This window comes from Coregonus clupeaformis, chromosome 19 (genome assembly GCF_020615455.1).
Source record: "Coregonus clupeaformis isolate EN_2021a chromosome 19, ASM2061545v1, whole genome shotgun sequence".
In the NCBI taxonomy this organism is placed as follows: domain Eukaryota; kingdom Metazoa; phylum Chordata; class Actinopteri; order Salmoniformes; family Salmonidae; genus Coregonus; species Coregonus clupeaformis.
Window position 1 is genome coordinate 31,521,744 of NC_059210.1, and position 16,364 is coordinate 31,538,107.

The 16,364-nt window shown below is 42.0% G+C and overlaps 1 protein-coding gene across 2 annotated transcripts in view; it reads right to left on the reverse strand.

The window, feature by feature from the left end:
• znf609a (zinc finger protein 609a) overlaps nucleotides 1-16,364 on the reverse strand; it is a 186,314-nt gene that overhangs the window by 65,206 nt on the left and 104,744 nt on the right. Inside the window, exon 1 of one of the 2 annotated variants that reach the window (XM_041837815.2) lies at nucleotides 3,376-4,204. The exons of the other annotated variant lie outside the window; for it this stretch is intronic. The gene's annotated coding sequence lies outside the window, so the exon portion shown is untranslated. Of the gene's footprint in view, nucleotides 1-3,375; nucleotides 4,205-16,364 lie in introns of those variants that run through there. 2 annotated transcript variants of the gene reach the window in all.

The window sequence follows — 16,364 nt, forward strand, 5'->3', positions numbered from 1 at the left end:
CCTCTCCAATGCCCCATATTCAAGGTCTGATCCCAGTTCAGTTGAAGTTAAATCCGTGTGAGACTGTGGAACTTGTTTTGCAAATGGGTCAACCTTCCTTAAAGGAAAACTCCACCCAAAAACTATATTTTGGTATTTGTTTCATTAGTCCATTGTTGACATAGTCCCTAAATGTTTTGCTTGTCAGCAATCAAGTTTTCAAGATATCTAACTTTCAAAATGCAGAAATCATCCCCGTATGATGCATTTTGAATCATACTGTAGGTCTAATTAATGTCATTTCACCCAATCGTATGGCCATATATGAGCAAATTAACCCTGATACTGTATGTATCAAATTTCATTTTAAAACAGTTTAGATGTAATTGTAAAATTATTTTGCATGCTCCGAGTCTCAGATATGGTTTTGCATAAGGACTCTTTAAGATATTATTCTGTTAGACTGAAAAATAGCTTCTTATCTCCTTCAGACTGTTAAATAGTCACCATTAGCCGGCCTCCGCCCAGTACCCTGCCCTGAACTGTAGTCACTGTTACTTGCCGACTACCACTCGGTACTCAACCCTGCACCTTAGAGACTGGTGTCCTATGTACATAGTCATTGAACATTGGTCACTTTTAATAATGTTTACATACTTTATTCTCGTCAAGGCTCATCCTTTAACTACATCGCCACACATCTTTTCTATTCATATACTGTCCATAATGTCTATACACACATCATCACATATTTATATTCCGGACTCTGACATTGCTCGTTCTAATATTTATACATTTCTTAATTCCTTTCTTTTTCTTTTTGGGATTTGCGTGTATTGTTTTGTATTACTGTACTGTTGGAGCTAGGAACATTAGCATATCGCTACACCTGCGATACCATCTGCAAAATATGTGTATGCAAGCAAAAAAATGTTATTTGATTTTGATTTGTTATTTAATATGGTGCTTCACTTTTGAAAGAAATTGAATATAGATATTTTATTTGTTATTTTAGTTGTTCTACCAGTTATCAACATATTATTCAATATAAAAAATAAAATAAAAAAGCCCAGTGGTTATTCTGTGACTTTAGCTAATACACGTTTATTTATTTTTTGTCGTGGTATCGTTTAGGTGTCGAGTATCGTTTTAGTATTGAGGATCATTTCAGTATTGAGTATCGTGATACTAAACCTGGTATCGAAGTCAAAATTCTGACATCGTGACAACACTAGTATGTTTCGAAGTTTGGATAGCACAGTACAGTACAGTATAGTACAGTGAGTAAAGCACAGTAGAGTACAGCACAATACAGTACTGTATAAAGTAAGTAGAGCACAGTAGATTACAGTCCAATATAATACATTAGTACAATACAGTCCAGTAGAGTAGAGTCTATTGTACTACTTTACTATACTGAACTCTACCCTACCCTATTTCTACTCTACTGTATTGTACTGCACTGTACTCTACTGTATTGTACTGCACTGTACTCTACTGTATTGTACTGCACTGTACTCTACTGTATTGTACTGCACTGTACTCTACTGTATTGTACTGCACTGTACTCTACTGTATTGTACTGCACTGTACTCTACTGTGATGTCCAAACTTGGGAAACATGGGGAGAATGACATCAATATCCATATTTATGAATTTCTGTGTAGTACAGATCAGGAACCAGTGATGTAATTCCGTTATCAGGTGTACATCCACATCCACATCCACACAAAACGTGGTCGCATAAAACCCTGAGGGAGATTTTACCGTAATTCCGTTACCAAAGTTTGAATCGACACAGTTCTTCCACTAAATTAGTTTTAGTAAATGTTTCAGTATAAATTGTTAACAGTATTCCTTGTGCGTATGGTTTGTTAAACTTTGAAATCAATGTTTTTTGTTTGGCATACATTTGAAAGTAAAGAATCTGAGTCAAAGCGTAATTCCACTAACGTGGAATTGCCCACAGCAGGCTGGTAGGGCTATCATCATCAGGCTAGTTGGGCTAATGTTAGCATGCTAGTTGGCTAGCAACCTTGCAAGCTGATTTGTAACAATAAATGTATTTGCTTGTAAGTTGGCAGAACATTTTATTGAAACCAGTAGTCATGAGTGCAAATTATTTGGTTTAATTTGAAGTTATACATTTGAAGTTATTTCTGTTGGAGTTTACATTATAGGGAATAAGCTGGCTTGCCAGGTCCTCCATATAACGTCACACCCCGCAAAAACATTTTTCCAGACCTATCTTCAGCATTCTTCTGAATTCTGATTGGTTTTATGTAATAACTATAAAAATGTAAAAGTGAGGTGTAACTTTGCATTGGGACTTTTGATGCATATACTAATGCAAATCCATATGTTACCTGTGGTTACGTTTATGCTACCTACCCTTTAAAATACCCTCAGGCCGCCAGGGTTCACAAACTGTAGTGGTGAGAGCAAGTTAACTGCCTGACATTTTCAGGGCTCAAAACGTTATGGGCCGGACAAGATTAGTCTGCTGTACATTCAGGAACAAAGGGACACAGAGGAGGTGGCCCATAAATCACTGGCTCAGCCCTCGTGTAAACATGAGGGAGAAAACGATCCACACACAACCTGGAACATCTCCTTCCTGTGTCAGAGCAACAGCGGGGAGGAAACGTTTGGGCTGTTCCAAAGGGAGAGCTGATCAAGGGGGGAAGCGTCACAGAAACCCTTCACAGAAACTCTCCATGAAGCCCTCTTCTCCGTTCCACCCCAGCCAGATACCAGGAAAAAGGAGGGAACTCGACCGCCTCTCTTGTGCAAAACTAGTCTAAAAAGCCCCCCCTTCCTTCTCACTATGACAGCTTTAATCTGACAATGTACACGCTCTGAGGGTTCAGTCAGCATTGGAACTCCCTCACTTCACTGCGAGTGGATTGGATTGGCTTTGTTGCGTTTGAAGCTCCAGTTTTTCCTTCCGTGTCTGTCTGTCTTGTCTTTCTGTCTGGGTCTCTAGCACTGTCAATGCTATTTCCCTGTTCAAATATCAATCTCTCCCTCTTTCTATAAACCAGTACTTATTTTTCAGAGGCAGAAAGGAGAGATTAATAAATGAACAGAGGGCTCTTTCTATCCCCCCCTCTCTTTCCATCTACACCTCTCCTGCTGCTTCTAAAGTCTCTTCTTCCCTACAGCTGAGAAACCTTTGAGCAAAGCACAGGCAGCTTCAAACGTCTCATCCATTTATACACAGAGCTCTGGCATCCCTCTCGCCTCCCCCTTTCCCTCAGCTGCCTGCCTCCCCCTCCTTCCTTTCCCCCTCAAGTGTTCTTTCCTTCAGGCAGAGGCTGCAACAGCATGGCTGCCTCTCTCACAGGCAGGCAAATCAGACACACACACACACAGACAGACACGTTATATACTGACCCCCTCTGCCCATTGCAGGCCCACCGTAGTAGCCCGAGCTCTCACTGACAGTCAGTCCCAGATCCAGGCCTTCCTCTCCTCTCCAAGGGTTTTGCAGTCCTGTTTTCCTCTCCTCCCCCCACCTCTTCCACTTTCTTGCTACTCACGCATCGAGAGGCGAAATGAGGCGCGCTCGAAATTTGCTGGGGCTGACAATGGAATATAGCTGCTCTGAATGCACAAGGCTTTCATGGGATGAATTAGCAGTGCGAGCGAGTCTCTCCCTTTCGCTCCCTCCCTTTCTCTCGATCTCTCTGCCTAGCTCGGTCGTCCCCTCCCCCACGCCTTGCTGCACAGCCATTCCAGACACACGCTGCTTACAAAGCTGAGAGACAGAGGGGGAAGGAGAGGGAAGGGCCAGCCGGCCATGAAAGTGCTTTGTTTCTCCCAGCTCTGGGATCGTTTCCACAGGCCTGCTCTGCTGTGTGCCCTCAGGATTCCTCCCTTTTACACATACTGACTCACAGGCTTTCCAGAGGGATTTAGGGAGTGTGCTTGTGTACACTAAACATCAGACATTTATTCATCCCAATCGCTTCGACTACAGACATTATTACGAGGTAGTCATTTCACAGTTAAAGCTCTTGAACAAAGATTGAGATTTTTTGGAACAAAACAATGGCTGATAAAAAATTATGGGGATGGGGATAGTAAAATACCCAGCGTGCAATTCATTTCCCTGCTGTGTGAACAAACCAAAGTAGATCAGAGAAAAACAACATGATTTAACTGAATTAATGTAGTCACATTAAGTGAGCGTATGCTGTGATTGACTACATTAGCCCTATACCCACATCGGCCATTACAAACACGAAGAACGTTTTCAGAGGCGAATCTCTCATGTGTAGTGGCTGTGGTTGCCTGGTCTTCTCCCAACCCAAACCCACACACTGCTAAATAGAGACTGAGCGCTAATCCTGTTTCAGCATGGCAGGACGGGATTATAACATACTAGGAGTTTATACAGCCCCGGCAATTGCTCTGTGCGATGGGGAAGTGATTACCCCTGGGAAGAATGTGTTCCTTCAAATAATTAAGTGTTCTGTGAGAAATGACATCTTACAGCATGCTGTTTTACCAGAGATCGGCCTCCAGGAGGGAGTGTGTGATGCTGCCGCTGCGAGCTCAAATAAGGACGCAAGCGGCTGTGGAATTCTGCGATCATCTCGGCTAGCTGGCTGCCTGTTTTGCTTCTCTGTCTCAATCGGTGTTGCAACACGCTGCAGGCGTCCCTCGAAGGTGGGTAATCCGTACAAAGCCCAGTACTGGGTGAAAGAAACAGACTGTGGGTGAACACTGAGTACAGGAGGGGACGAACCCGGATGTGTTGTTGCCTACCACCTGGAGGTGGCCCGTCAGGAAGTACAGGATCCAGTTGCAGAGGGAGGTGTTCAGTCCCAGGGTCCTTAGCTTAGTGATGAGCTTGGAGGACACTATGGTGTTGAATGCTGAGCTGTAGTCAATGCTGTAGCATTCTCACATAGGTGTTCCTCTTGTCCAGGTGGAAAAAGGCAGTGTGGAGTGCAATAGAGACTGCGTAATCTATGGATCTGTTGGGGTGGTATGCGAATTGGAGTGGGTCCAGGGTGTCTGGGATGATGGTGTTGATGTGAGCCATGACCAACCTTTCAAAGCATTTCATGGCTAAAGATGTGAGTGCTACGGGGCGATAGTCATTTAGTCAGGTTACCTTGGTGTTCTTGGGCACAGGGACTATGGTGGACTGCTTGAAACATGAAGGTATTACAGAGTGGGTCAAGGAGAAGGCATTTAGCTCGTCTGGTAGGCTCGTGTCACTGGGCAGCTCGCGGCTGGGTTTCCCTTTGTACTCTGTGTTAGTTTGCAAGCCCTGTGTGTTAGAGTGTGTGTGCATCTCTTCAAAGTCAGTGTTGCTCCTTGAGGTGATGTTTTTTATTTTTTAAACTGATTTTATTGCTTGCCTAAGTTACCTGAGCTGGAAGAGAATTCCATATAGTCACTGCTCTATACAGTACTTTGCATCTCCCAGTCTCTGTTCTGGACTTGGGGACTGTGAAGAGACCCCTGATTGCATGTCTTTTGGGGTATATATGGGTTTTTGAGCTGTGTGTTAACAGGCTGAACAGAGAATTTGGTACTTTCAGCACGTCAATACTTCTTACGTCAATACTTCTCTCCTCCAATCTGAACCAGGAGAGACTGACATGCATGTTATTGACATTGGCCCTCCGTGTACATTTGAGGGCCAGACATGCTGCTCTGTTATGGGCCAGCTGCAGCTTTTCTAGGTCATTTTATGCTGCACCTGACCATACAACTGGGCAAGTCAAGATGCGACATGTGATGTTAAAAAAGCAGAGCATATATCACCGACAGACCTCTCCCCATCTTTACAACAAGAGAATCAATATGCTTTGACCATGACAGTTTACAATCTAATATAACACCAAGAAGTTTAGTCTCTTCTTGCTCAACAGCCACAATATTCATTACCAGATTCAGCTGAGGTCCAGTACCTAAGGAGTGACTTGTACCAAATACAATGCTTTAGGCATGTTCAGGACCCGTTTATTCCTCAGAATCAACTATGTGAGCCATTGTGTTTTCAAGGTAACAGACAGCCGTGCTCTCAATAGGGAGTCAGGTGAATAGATTGGTAGCAAATTAATTCAGAATAACAGCACAGAGACATACAAATACTACATAGTCAACATCAGCAAGTAAAAATAACACACTTTCAACTACACTCTTCAGACTCTCTCTCGAGAGAGAACAATTGCTGGCAACTATCAGCAACTAAACCTGGAAACATCCAACTGCATTTGTGGAAACAACTCGTAATCATCTGAAGACAGTCCAAGGTTGAAGGGGAGGGGGAAAGAAAAACAACTAAATCAACTACCAGTGAAGTCTCTAGTGTTTTTACTGTTGACACAACATAGTTATGGCAGAATCGAGGTACAATTTTCTTAGAAACACACACGATAGATAGGTAGACTGAGCTAAGCATTCCCCTTGCTTTCTTCCCTTGATCCCTGTGCTGTGCTAAAGTGATTGCCTTCCGAGCCATTTTGGTGCACTGTAGAGTGGAGACAGAGGGGCTGAGGGGCAGACATGTGGAAAACAATTAGTGTGGAGTGTTTTTACTGGAGTCCCGCGGGGCTGGGGTGCTTCAAACGGCCCAGCGGCAGCAACACCAGGAGCTAGAGCTGGGACAAAAACACAGCCGACCGACACTTCGCGAGCTAACCCTCCACCTAACAAAACACACCTCTCTCTGCTCAGACAGCCCAGGCGTTCACCTATTTGAGCTATCCACCATAGTAAACTCTGGGCTTGGAGAAGAATTCCACTCTGGCGAAAGCAGAGGACAGCCATAATGCTGCAAAATGACTAGATAATACACTGCACTCATGGAAGCTTACCCTCACTGCACTCCTCTTGGCACATTTTCCAAGATGGCTTCTAAAGGTTTTTATGTGTAAATGTTGTGTTGCCATGTGGTGTGTATTCACATTTTGACCTGGCCAAAAACACTGACAGTGAACTACCTGAATAAGATGTCTTATAACCCCAGCAATATCAATAGAAGTAGTCCCGTGGGGCACAGTTGGTAGAGCATGGCGCTTGCAACGCCAGGGTTGTGAATTCGTTTCCCACAGGGGACCAGTACAAAAAAGAAAAGAAAAAATGCACTCACTACTGAAAGTCACTCTGGATAAGAGTGTCTGCTAAATTACTAAAATGTAAGGCCCTAATTCCTCATACGTAACACAACTAACACCATGGTAAGTCTTAAAGATAAGACATTAGGAGCTCAGCATTAAGATAGGAATGAGGAGTGAGACTAAGATACTGCAACTCGGCACGTAGAAACGGTTAATTACTGTTCGCAAAACAATGTCCATACAGGCTAGAACACTTTTACAATGCAAGACGATACCAGTAGCTTCCAGCTTTAATTTTAGGCTAACTTTCCTTGCTAGCGTACAGCTGAATTCACTACCCTACAGGTTCATCTGCCTCACCTAAAGCCCATTCTTGTGGGAAGCTGCTATAGACCACCAAGTGCTAACAGTCAGTATCTGGATAAAATGTGTGAAATGCTTGATAGTGTCTGTGATATCAACAGAGAGGTATATTCTGCTTTAAAATTTGCTTTAAAGTAGCATCCAAATCCATCGGATGTAGTGATCATAATATAGTAGCCGTATCTAGGAAAACCAAAGTTCCAAAGGCTGGTCCTAATATAGTGTACAAGAGGTCATACAATAAGTTTTGTAGTGATTCCTATTTTGTTGATGTAAATAATATTTGTTGGTCTGTGTGTGTAATGAGGAGCAACCAGACGCTGCACTTGACACATTTATGAAATTGCTTATTCCAGTTACTAATAAGCACCCACCCATTAAGAAAATGACTGTAAAAACTGTTAAATCCCTGTGGATTGATGAGGAACTGAAAAATGTTATCGGTTGAGAGGGATGAGGTAAAAGGAATGGCAAATAAGTCTGGCTACACAACCGATTGGCAAACGTACTAAACATTGGAAAATCATGTTACTAAACTGAATAAAAATAAGAAACTATAGTATGAAACAAAAATACATTATATAAAGAAATATAGTAAAAAGCTTTGGAGCACCTTAAATGAAATTTTTGACAAAAAGGCAAACTCAGCTCCATCATTCATTGAATCAGATGGCTCCCTCATCACAAAACCCACTGATATTGCAAATTACTTTAATGATTTTTTCATTGGCAACATTAGCAAACTTAGGCCTGACATGCCAGATACAAACGCTGACACTACACATCCAAGTATAACTGATCAAATTATGAAAGACAAGCATTGTAATTTTTGAATTCTGTTAAGTGAGTGTGGAAGAGGTGAATAAATTATTGTTGTCTATCAACAATGACAAGCCACCGGGGTCTGACAACTTCGATGGAAAATAACTGCGGATAACAGCGGACGATATTGCCACTCCTATTTGCCACATCTTCAATCTAAGCCTACTAGAAAAGGGTAGCTGTCTAGGCCCCTTAATTTTTTCAATCTTTACTAATGACATGCCACTGGCCTTGAGTAAAGCCAGTGTGTCAATGTATGCGTATGACTCAACACTATACACGTCAGCTACTACAGCGAGTGAAATCACTGCAACACTTAACAAAGAGCTGCAGTTAGTTTCAGAATGGGTGGCAAGGAATAAATTAGTCCTAAATATTTCAAAAACTAAAAGCATTGTATTTAGGACAAATCATTCACTAAACCCTAAACCACAACTAAATATTGTAATGAATAATGTGGAAATTTAGCAAGTTGAGGTGACTAAACTGCTTGGTGTAAACCTGGATTGTAAACTGTCATGGTCAAAACATGTTGATACAACAGTAGTTAAGATGGGGAGAAGTCTGTCCATAATAAAGCGCTGCTCTGCCTTTTTAACAATAGTATCAACAAGGTGCCACAAAGAAGGACCTTGGACAATTACAATTGGCTCAGAACAGGGCAGCACGGCTGGCCCTTAAATGTACACCGAGAGCGAACATTAATAATATGCATGTAAATCTCTCATGGCTCAAAGTGAAGGAGGGATTGACTTCACTACTTGTTTTTGTAAGAAGTGTTGACATGCTGAATGCACCAAGGTGTCTGTTTAAAATACTAGCACACAGCTCGGACACCCATGCATACCCCACAAGACATGCCACCAAAGGTCTGTTCACAACCCCCAAGTCAAGAACAGACTATGGGAGATGCACAGTACTACATAGAGCCATGGATACATGAAACTCTATTCCACATCTGGTAACTGATGCAAGCAGTAGTCAGATTTAAAAAACAGATAGAAAGTATTCAGACCCCTTGACCTTTTCCACATTTTTTTCCACAACTGTCTCAGTCTGTTGGGAATAAGCTATTTCTTTATCGACAAGCTGACCAATAGAATAGATAAACTTTTCTACTATGCAGGATAGTAGTTTGACATACAGGAGCTAGATTTTGCAGGTTTTCCTACTTACAAAGCATGTAGAGGTCTGTAATTTTTATCATAGGTACACTTCAACTGTGAGAGACGGAATCTAAAACAAAAATCCAGAAAATCACATTGTATGATTTTTAAGTCATTAATTTGCATTTTATTGCATGACATAAGTATTTGATACATCAGAAAAGCAGAACTTAATATTTGGTACAGAAACCTTTGTTTGCAATTACAGAGATCATACGTTTCCTGTAGGTCTTGACCAGGTTTGCACACACTGCAGCAGGGATTTTGGCCCACTCCTCCATACAGACCTTCTCCAGATCCTTCAGGTTTTGGGGCTGTCGCTGGGCAATACGGACTTTCAGCTCCCTCCAAAGATATTCTATTGGGTTCAGGTCTGGAGACTGGCTAGGCCACTCCAGGACCTTGAGATGCTTCTTACGGAGCCACTCTTTAGTTGCCCTGGCTGTGTGTTTCGGGTCAATGTCATGCTGGAAGACCCAGCCACGACCCATCTTCAATGCTCTTATTGAGGGAAGGAGGTTGTTGGCCAAGATCTCCCGATACAAGGCCCTATCCATCCTCCCCTCAATACGGTGCAGTCGTCCTGTCCCCTTTGCAGAAAAGCATCCCCAAAGAATGATGTTTCCACCTCCATGCTTCACGGTTGGGATGGTGTTCTTGGGGTTGTACTCATCCTTCTTCTTCCTCCAAACATGGCGAGTGGAGTTTAGACCAAAAAGCTTTATTTTTGTCTCATCGGACCACATGACTTTCTCCCATTCCTCCTCTGGATCATCCAGATGGTCATTGGCAAACTTCAGACGGGCCTGGACATGCGCTGGCTTGAGCAGCGGGGCCTGGACATGCGCTGGCTTGAGCAGCGGGACCTTGCGTGCACTGCAGGATTTTAATCCATGACAGCGTAGTGTGTTACTAATGGTTTTCTTTGAGATTGTGGTCCCAGCTCTCTTCAGGTCATTGACCAGGTCCTGTCATGTAGTTCTGGGCTGATCCCTCACCTTCCTCATGATCATTGATGCCCCACGAGGTGAGATCTTGGATGGAGCCCCAGACCGAGGGTGATTGACCGTCATCTTGAACTTCTTCCATTTTCTAATAATTGCGCCAACAATTGTTGCCTTCTCACCAAGCTGCTTGCCTATTGTCCTGTAGCCCCTCCCAGCCTTGTGCAGGTCTACAATTGTATCCCTGATGTCCTTACACAGCTCTCTGGTCTTAGCCATTGTGGAGAGGTTGGAGTCTGTTTGACTGAGTGTGTGGACAGGTGTCTTTTATACAGGTAACGAGTTCAAACTGGTGCAGTTAATACAGGTAATGAGTGGAGAACAGGAGGGCTTCTTAAAGAAAAACTAACAGGTCTGTGTGAGCCGGAATTCTTACTGGTTGGTAGGTGATCAAATACTTATGTCATGCAATAAAATGCAAATTAATTACTTAAAAATCATACAATGTGATTTTCTGGATTTTTGTTTTAGATTCCGTCTCTCACAGTTAAAGTGTACCTATGATAAAAATTACAGACCTCTACATGCTTTGTAAGTAGGAAAACCTGCAAAATCGGCAGTGTATCAAATACTTGTTCTCCCCACTGTATGTGAGGACCAAACATGCCGTAATTTGAATTAAATGAATAAATAAATGCACATATAAATAGATAAATCCTCACATAATTAAATAAATGAGCAAGGAAATACAAAAATTTATTCATTTTCTCTACATATCTGTATGTATTTAATTTGTATCTATTTATTATCTAATTATTCATTTATATATTTATTCAATTATTTATTTCTGTTTTTCTTCCTCCAATATGATTAGTGGGTGTCAATCAAACGTCTGTGTGTGGTATCTAACACATTGGTTGATTAATGTCATGCATGGCGTGTTGCTTGACTGCTTTTGCACCACCTATGTGAAGCTAGCCACAACAACGAATAGCCACAATAGTAGAATTTGCGGTACGCCTACAAAATAAAGGTCCTGCATTGAAACTGTCACAAACAAAAACAAATAGTGGAATCATGCCATATTTGAACTGGATAATGCTTAACAAGTTTTAATTATTATATAAATTTAATAAAAACAACAATAATTAGTTAATTTTACCAAAACATGTTTAATCTGTTGAAATCGCACTGTGGATGTATTAGACTTCAGAATTGCATTGGGGGCATCCTGTATGCATTGTACAGCCTTGCCTATGGATCTTGGGTCCATGAAATGTTCATACCTGTGAAGAGTTTACACAAATATTAGCATTGTAGCTTTTATTGCAGGACTTAAATTGTGGGAAATCACCTCACTATTCAGCCTATTGTGTGTATTGGACATTCATATTGCAATGTAAAGCATTACCTATGGATCTTGGGTCCATGAAATGAGGTATCCGCCTACTCAGTGACACCCACAGAACACAACTGTGAAGAGTTCACACAATTATTGAGGTCGTAACTCTTATTGCAGGACTTATTTATAGTTGTATTCTGTGGGTGTCAGTGAGCAGGCTGATACCCCATTTAATGGACCCAAGATCCATAGGTGTCAGAAAAAGGCCTTGCCTGTGCAGGGGACTTTCCCCACAGTCCCCTTAGACAACTGAGAAGGGGAGAAATCACCCTATCACAGTTTCCTGGTTTCCACCAATCAGAGTGCCTGAATGCACATTTGGACTCTGATCCCTCCCACTGCAGGTCAGAGTGGCTATCGTTGTCAGCAGATAAAGACACACGTTGTCTGTGTGATTCATGTTTAGTGGAGGAAACAGTGGAGCATGTGTTATTTTGTGAACTGTATGACCGTAGATAGGGAGAGATTGTGTGAAAGGGATAGAGAGGATTGGACAGGGTTGGGGTGGTGTAGTGGGGGGAGGAAAGGGAAGGGGAGTGGTGTCTAGGGCTCTATTTAACTTTCTTAGAGGAACAGGACCAATGAAGAGAATTTAATCTAGGTAGGCCGTGACTGGCCTCACACTCCAGTACAGTAAATGGCGGTGTAGGCCTTAAAAGTTAGATGCGATCTGCCAACCAAATCCCAAAGAAGAAGACGAAAGTTTGGCTGCTGACCAAGTTATCAGTGTGTTTATTTTAGTACGTTTGTGTGTGCATTCAAGAAGTGAGTTGTGGGGTTTATTGTCGGGGGGGTTAACGCTACATTATGGTGATTGACTGCAAGCAATTACCTTAGGCATAATTACCTTGTTACATTTGCAGCTGTATAGTACTGCTGCAGCTTATGTATATTTCAGATACTCCATGTGCATGTCATTTATAAGTGCCTGTATTGCATGAGTGTTTTGCAGTAGATGTTATTGTTTAGAGATGGTTCATTCCTATAGCCTGTACGTACACTTTACGGCTGCATTTTCATAGTTCACGTTACTGTTAAGCCATGGCGAGAGATTCTAGATGTTTCCTAGACTGTGGCACCAGACACAGATCGGATAAGATCTCCACCAGTCATGAGAGAGAGGGCCATAAATCTCGCCTGTCTTAATTAGTTCTCTCTCTCTCTCCATGAGATGTTTATACATATGCTGCTGAATATCCCTGTATACATGCTATGCCATTCTTTCCTGTGTAGACATTCCTATTGCATAGCTTACAACATTGTATATTTGTTCTTACCTTTCAGAACCACAAGTCCATCCTATGTAAACTGGAGATTTCTGTGTGAGTGTGAATACTATAGTGTGTGCTGTTGATAAAGATAATAAAAGTCCTGGACTAAGAAGCATCTGTACTGTTCTTGCAGCCTGTAGCGAGTCAGAACCAATTACATCACATTAAGTACTAGTGGGTGAGGGCATTCACAGCTGACCGCTCAGATGGCAGCTAGCCATTTTTTTACAATAGGTAAGGCTGTGTACATTGCAGTATGACTGTCCAATACACACAATAGACTGCCTGGGGAGGTGATTTCCCACAGTCAAAGTCCTGCAATATGAGCTACAATGGTAATATTTGTGTACACTCTTCACAATTGTGTTCTGTGGGTGTCACTGAATAGGCTGATACCCCATTGACTTGATCCACAATCCATAGGTAAGGCTGTACAGCAAAATATAAGGATGCCCCCAATGCAATTATGAAGTCTAATACATCCACAGTGCGATTTCAACTGATTTGTCTTTTTTTTTGTCAAATTAACTTATTGTCTTTGTTGAATTTATATAACTTGTTAAGCATTATCTCTTGCAAATATGGCATGATTTCACTATTTGTGTCCATTTCAATGCGGGGCCTATATTTTGAAGGTGAACCATAAATTCCATTATTGTGGCTAATCTTTATTGTGGTTAGCTTCACATAAAGTGCTGGCTGCTGCTAAAACTACGCATCTCCAGATTACCTGCTTTTCCGTGTGGAGGTATGCATCGAAAACTTGGGTCAGCTAGCTGCTACAAGCGACTTATAGGTGACAGAATATATTTGCTAGTTATTCATCTGATTGACAGAAATTCCATTAACTAGCCAGCTATCTTGAAACTGTAGGGGGAAAGCTAGCTAACGTTATCTTACTCCCACCAACAGAGTTCACCTTAGCTAGCTAACCCCCACCAATAGTTCACCTTGGCTAGCTAGCTAAGTGGACTCTAGCTAGGTTTCTAGAAAATAACTAGCTATATGATTGCTAGCTATATTGGTAGCTAGTTACTGACTATTTGAACTGTTTTTGTCAAACTACTTTGTCCCCCTGCCTGTTTATTTATGCTTTTGTGACTGAAAGTTGGCAAGAAAAGTGCCCCTCCTAATTTTACTGCAAATAGGCTGTGTTGTTTTCATATAGCTTGGCTGATTAGGGGGCTTGTGCACGTTTTAAATGAGTGTTTCATGGGCTAGTTAACTAAGTTACTGACTGACTAAGCTAATTCTTGTTTATGTAGTTGTTGCATTTCAGGTGGAGTGTCGTTGCTGACAGGCCAGGGCACATATTCAAAGAATCTCAGCGTAGTACTGATTTTAGGATAAGTTCTGCCTTCACACCAAGTACAATTCCATTGACAAGGGGGAGGCTATCCTAGATTACTATCCTTCCTCAGAGACGCTTTGTGAATATGGGCCCTGGAAGAAAGCTGTTGCCCAATACCTTGCACAGCAGTCATTTCACCACAGGACCCTAGAGCAGGGGTAGGCAACCCTGTTCCTGGAGTGCCGCAGGATTGAGTTTCAACTAGGCACAACAACGGGTTTGTTCAGTTCGCTTGAACACTTTCTACGTTGCGGAACGGTTTGTACTCAGCGCCACGTTTTCCCAAGACATTATTGTACGTTCTTCAACAGACTGATACGTTTGCTCCATTCGGTGGGTGTGCCGGGGTGTGGCTTGAAGCAAATGAGTGAAGTATTCTTTATTTAACCAGGTAAGCCAGTTGAGAACAAGTTCTCATTTACAACTGCGACCTGGCCAAGATAAAGCAAAGCAGTGCGATAAAAACAACAACACAGAGTTACATATGGAATAAACAAAACGTACAGTCAATAACACACTAGAAAATCTATCTACAGTGTGTGCAAATGTAGTAAGTTATGGAGGTAAGGCAATAAATAGGCCATAGTGCAAAATAATTACAATTGAGTATTAACACTGGAGTGATAGATGTGCAGAAGATGATGTGCAAATAGAGATACTGGGGTGCAAATGAGCAAAATAAATAATGTAAATAACAATATGGGGATGAGGTAGTTGGGTGGGCTAATTACAGGTGGGCTGTGTACAGGTGCAGTGATCGGTAAGCTGCTCTGACAACTGATGCTTAAAGTTAGTGAGGGAGGTAAGTGTCTCCAGCTTCAGAGATTTTTGCAGTTCGTTCCAGTAATTTGCAGCAGAGAACTGGAAGGAATGGGGACCAAAGGAGGTATTGGCTTTGGGGATGACCAGTGAGATATACCTGCTGGAACGCATACTACGGGTGGGTGTTGCTATGGTGACCAATGACCTAAGATAAGGCGGGGATTTGCCTAGAAGTGATTTATAGATGACCTGGATTTAAAGGGCAGCGGTGCATTTTGAACCCACAACCCAACCCCTCCCTATTTTTCAACTAGTCGTTCAGTACAGCACTGTTTCCGTTCAATTGAACATTCTATTACATTTTTATGTACTGAACACAGCCCTGACCAACTGAACTAATTGATCAGTTGAGTGATTGCCTAAATTCAACACACCTGGTCTTCCAGGTCGGTTAAATCAAAAACATAAAGTGCCTGTGACACTCTAGGACCAGGGTTGCCTACCCCTGCCCTAGAGGTATTAGTCAATGATTATGAACTGAATATTGTATGTGAATTTCCATATATCAATGACACTAACAAAAGGGTTGAATTGTTCAGCAACATGTGTAGTAAATGCTAACATGGCTTTGGTGATGAAAGGTACATAATGAATTTATTGTCATCTCCCCATCAGGCCACTGCATGCTGTGACATGGGCCTGGATGGTGACACATCTTCAAGCTGCCGGACTGAAGACTGTGGCCTTCACTGGTACCAGAAGCAAGGGCCTTACCTGGGAGTACAGCAACAGTCTCTCTCTGTCTCACAGCCATTCTGTAAATATGTATGTAACCGCTCAAATTCATACCAACAGCTACAGACACAAGCACTGACTTATATTCACTTTGTCTACTTGTCCCAGTCTTCAATATTTTAGTTGCCAAACCTGTGTGATGTCTGATATATATTAATAAAAATGTATTCACCCAGGACATGAGAATTGCATTTACTTTAGACCTTTTGAATCATAAGCTCCAAGTGTTGTCTTTGTGTTTAAGCTACCATAGAAGTTAGTCAAAGTTAGTGTGACAAACATGCTATGAAAAAGTTATTGTTTTGTAATCTGACAATACAATTAAAATGAGTTTATACAAAACGATATTGCATTTGGGCGGCAGGTAGCTTAGTGGTTAAGAGCGTAGTGCCAGTAACCGAAAGGTCGCTGGTTCTAATCCCCGAGC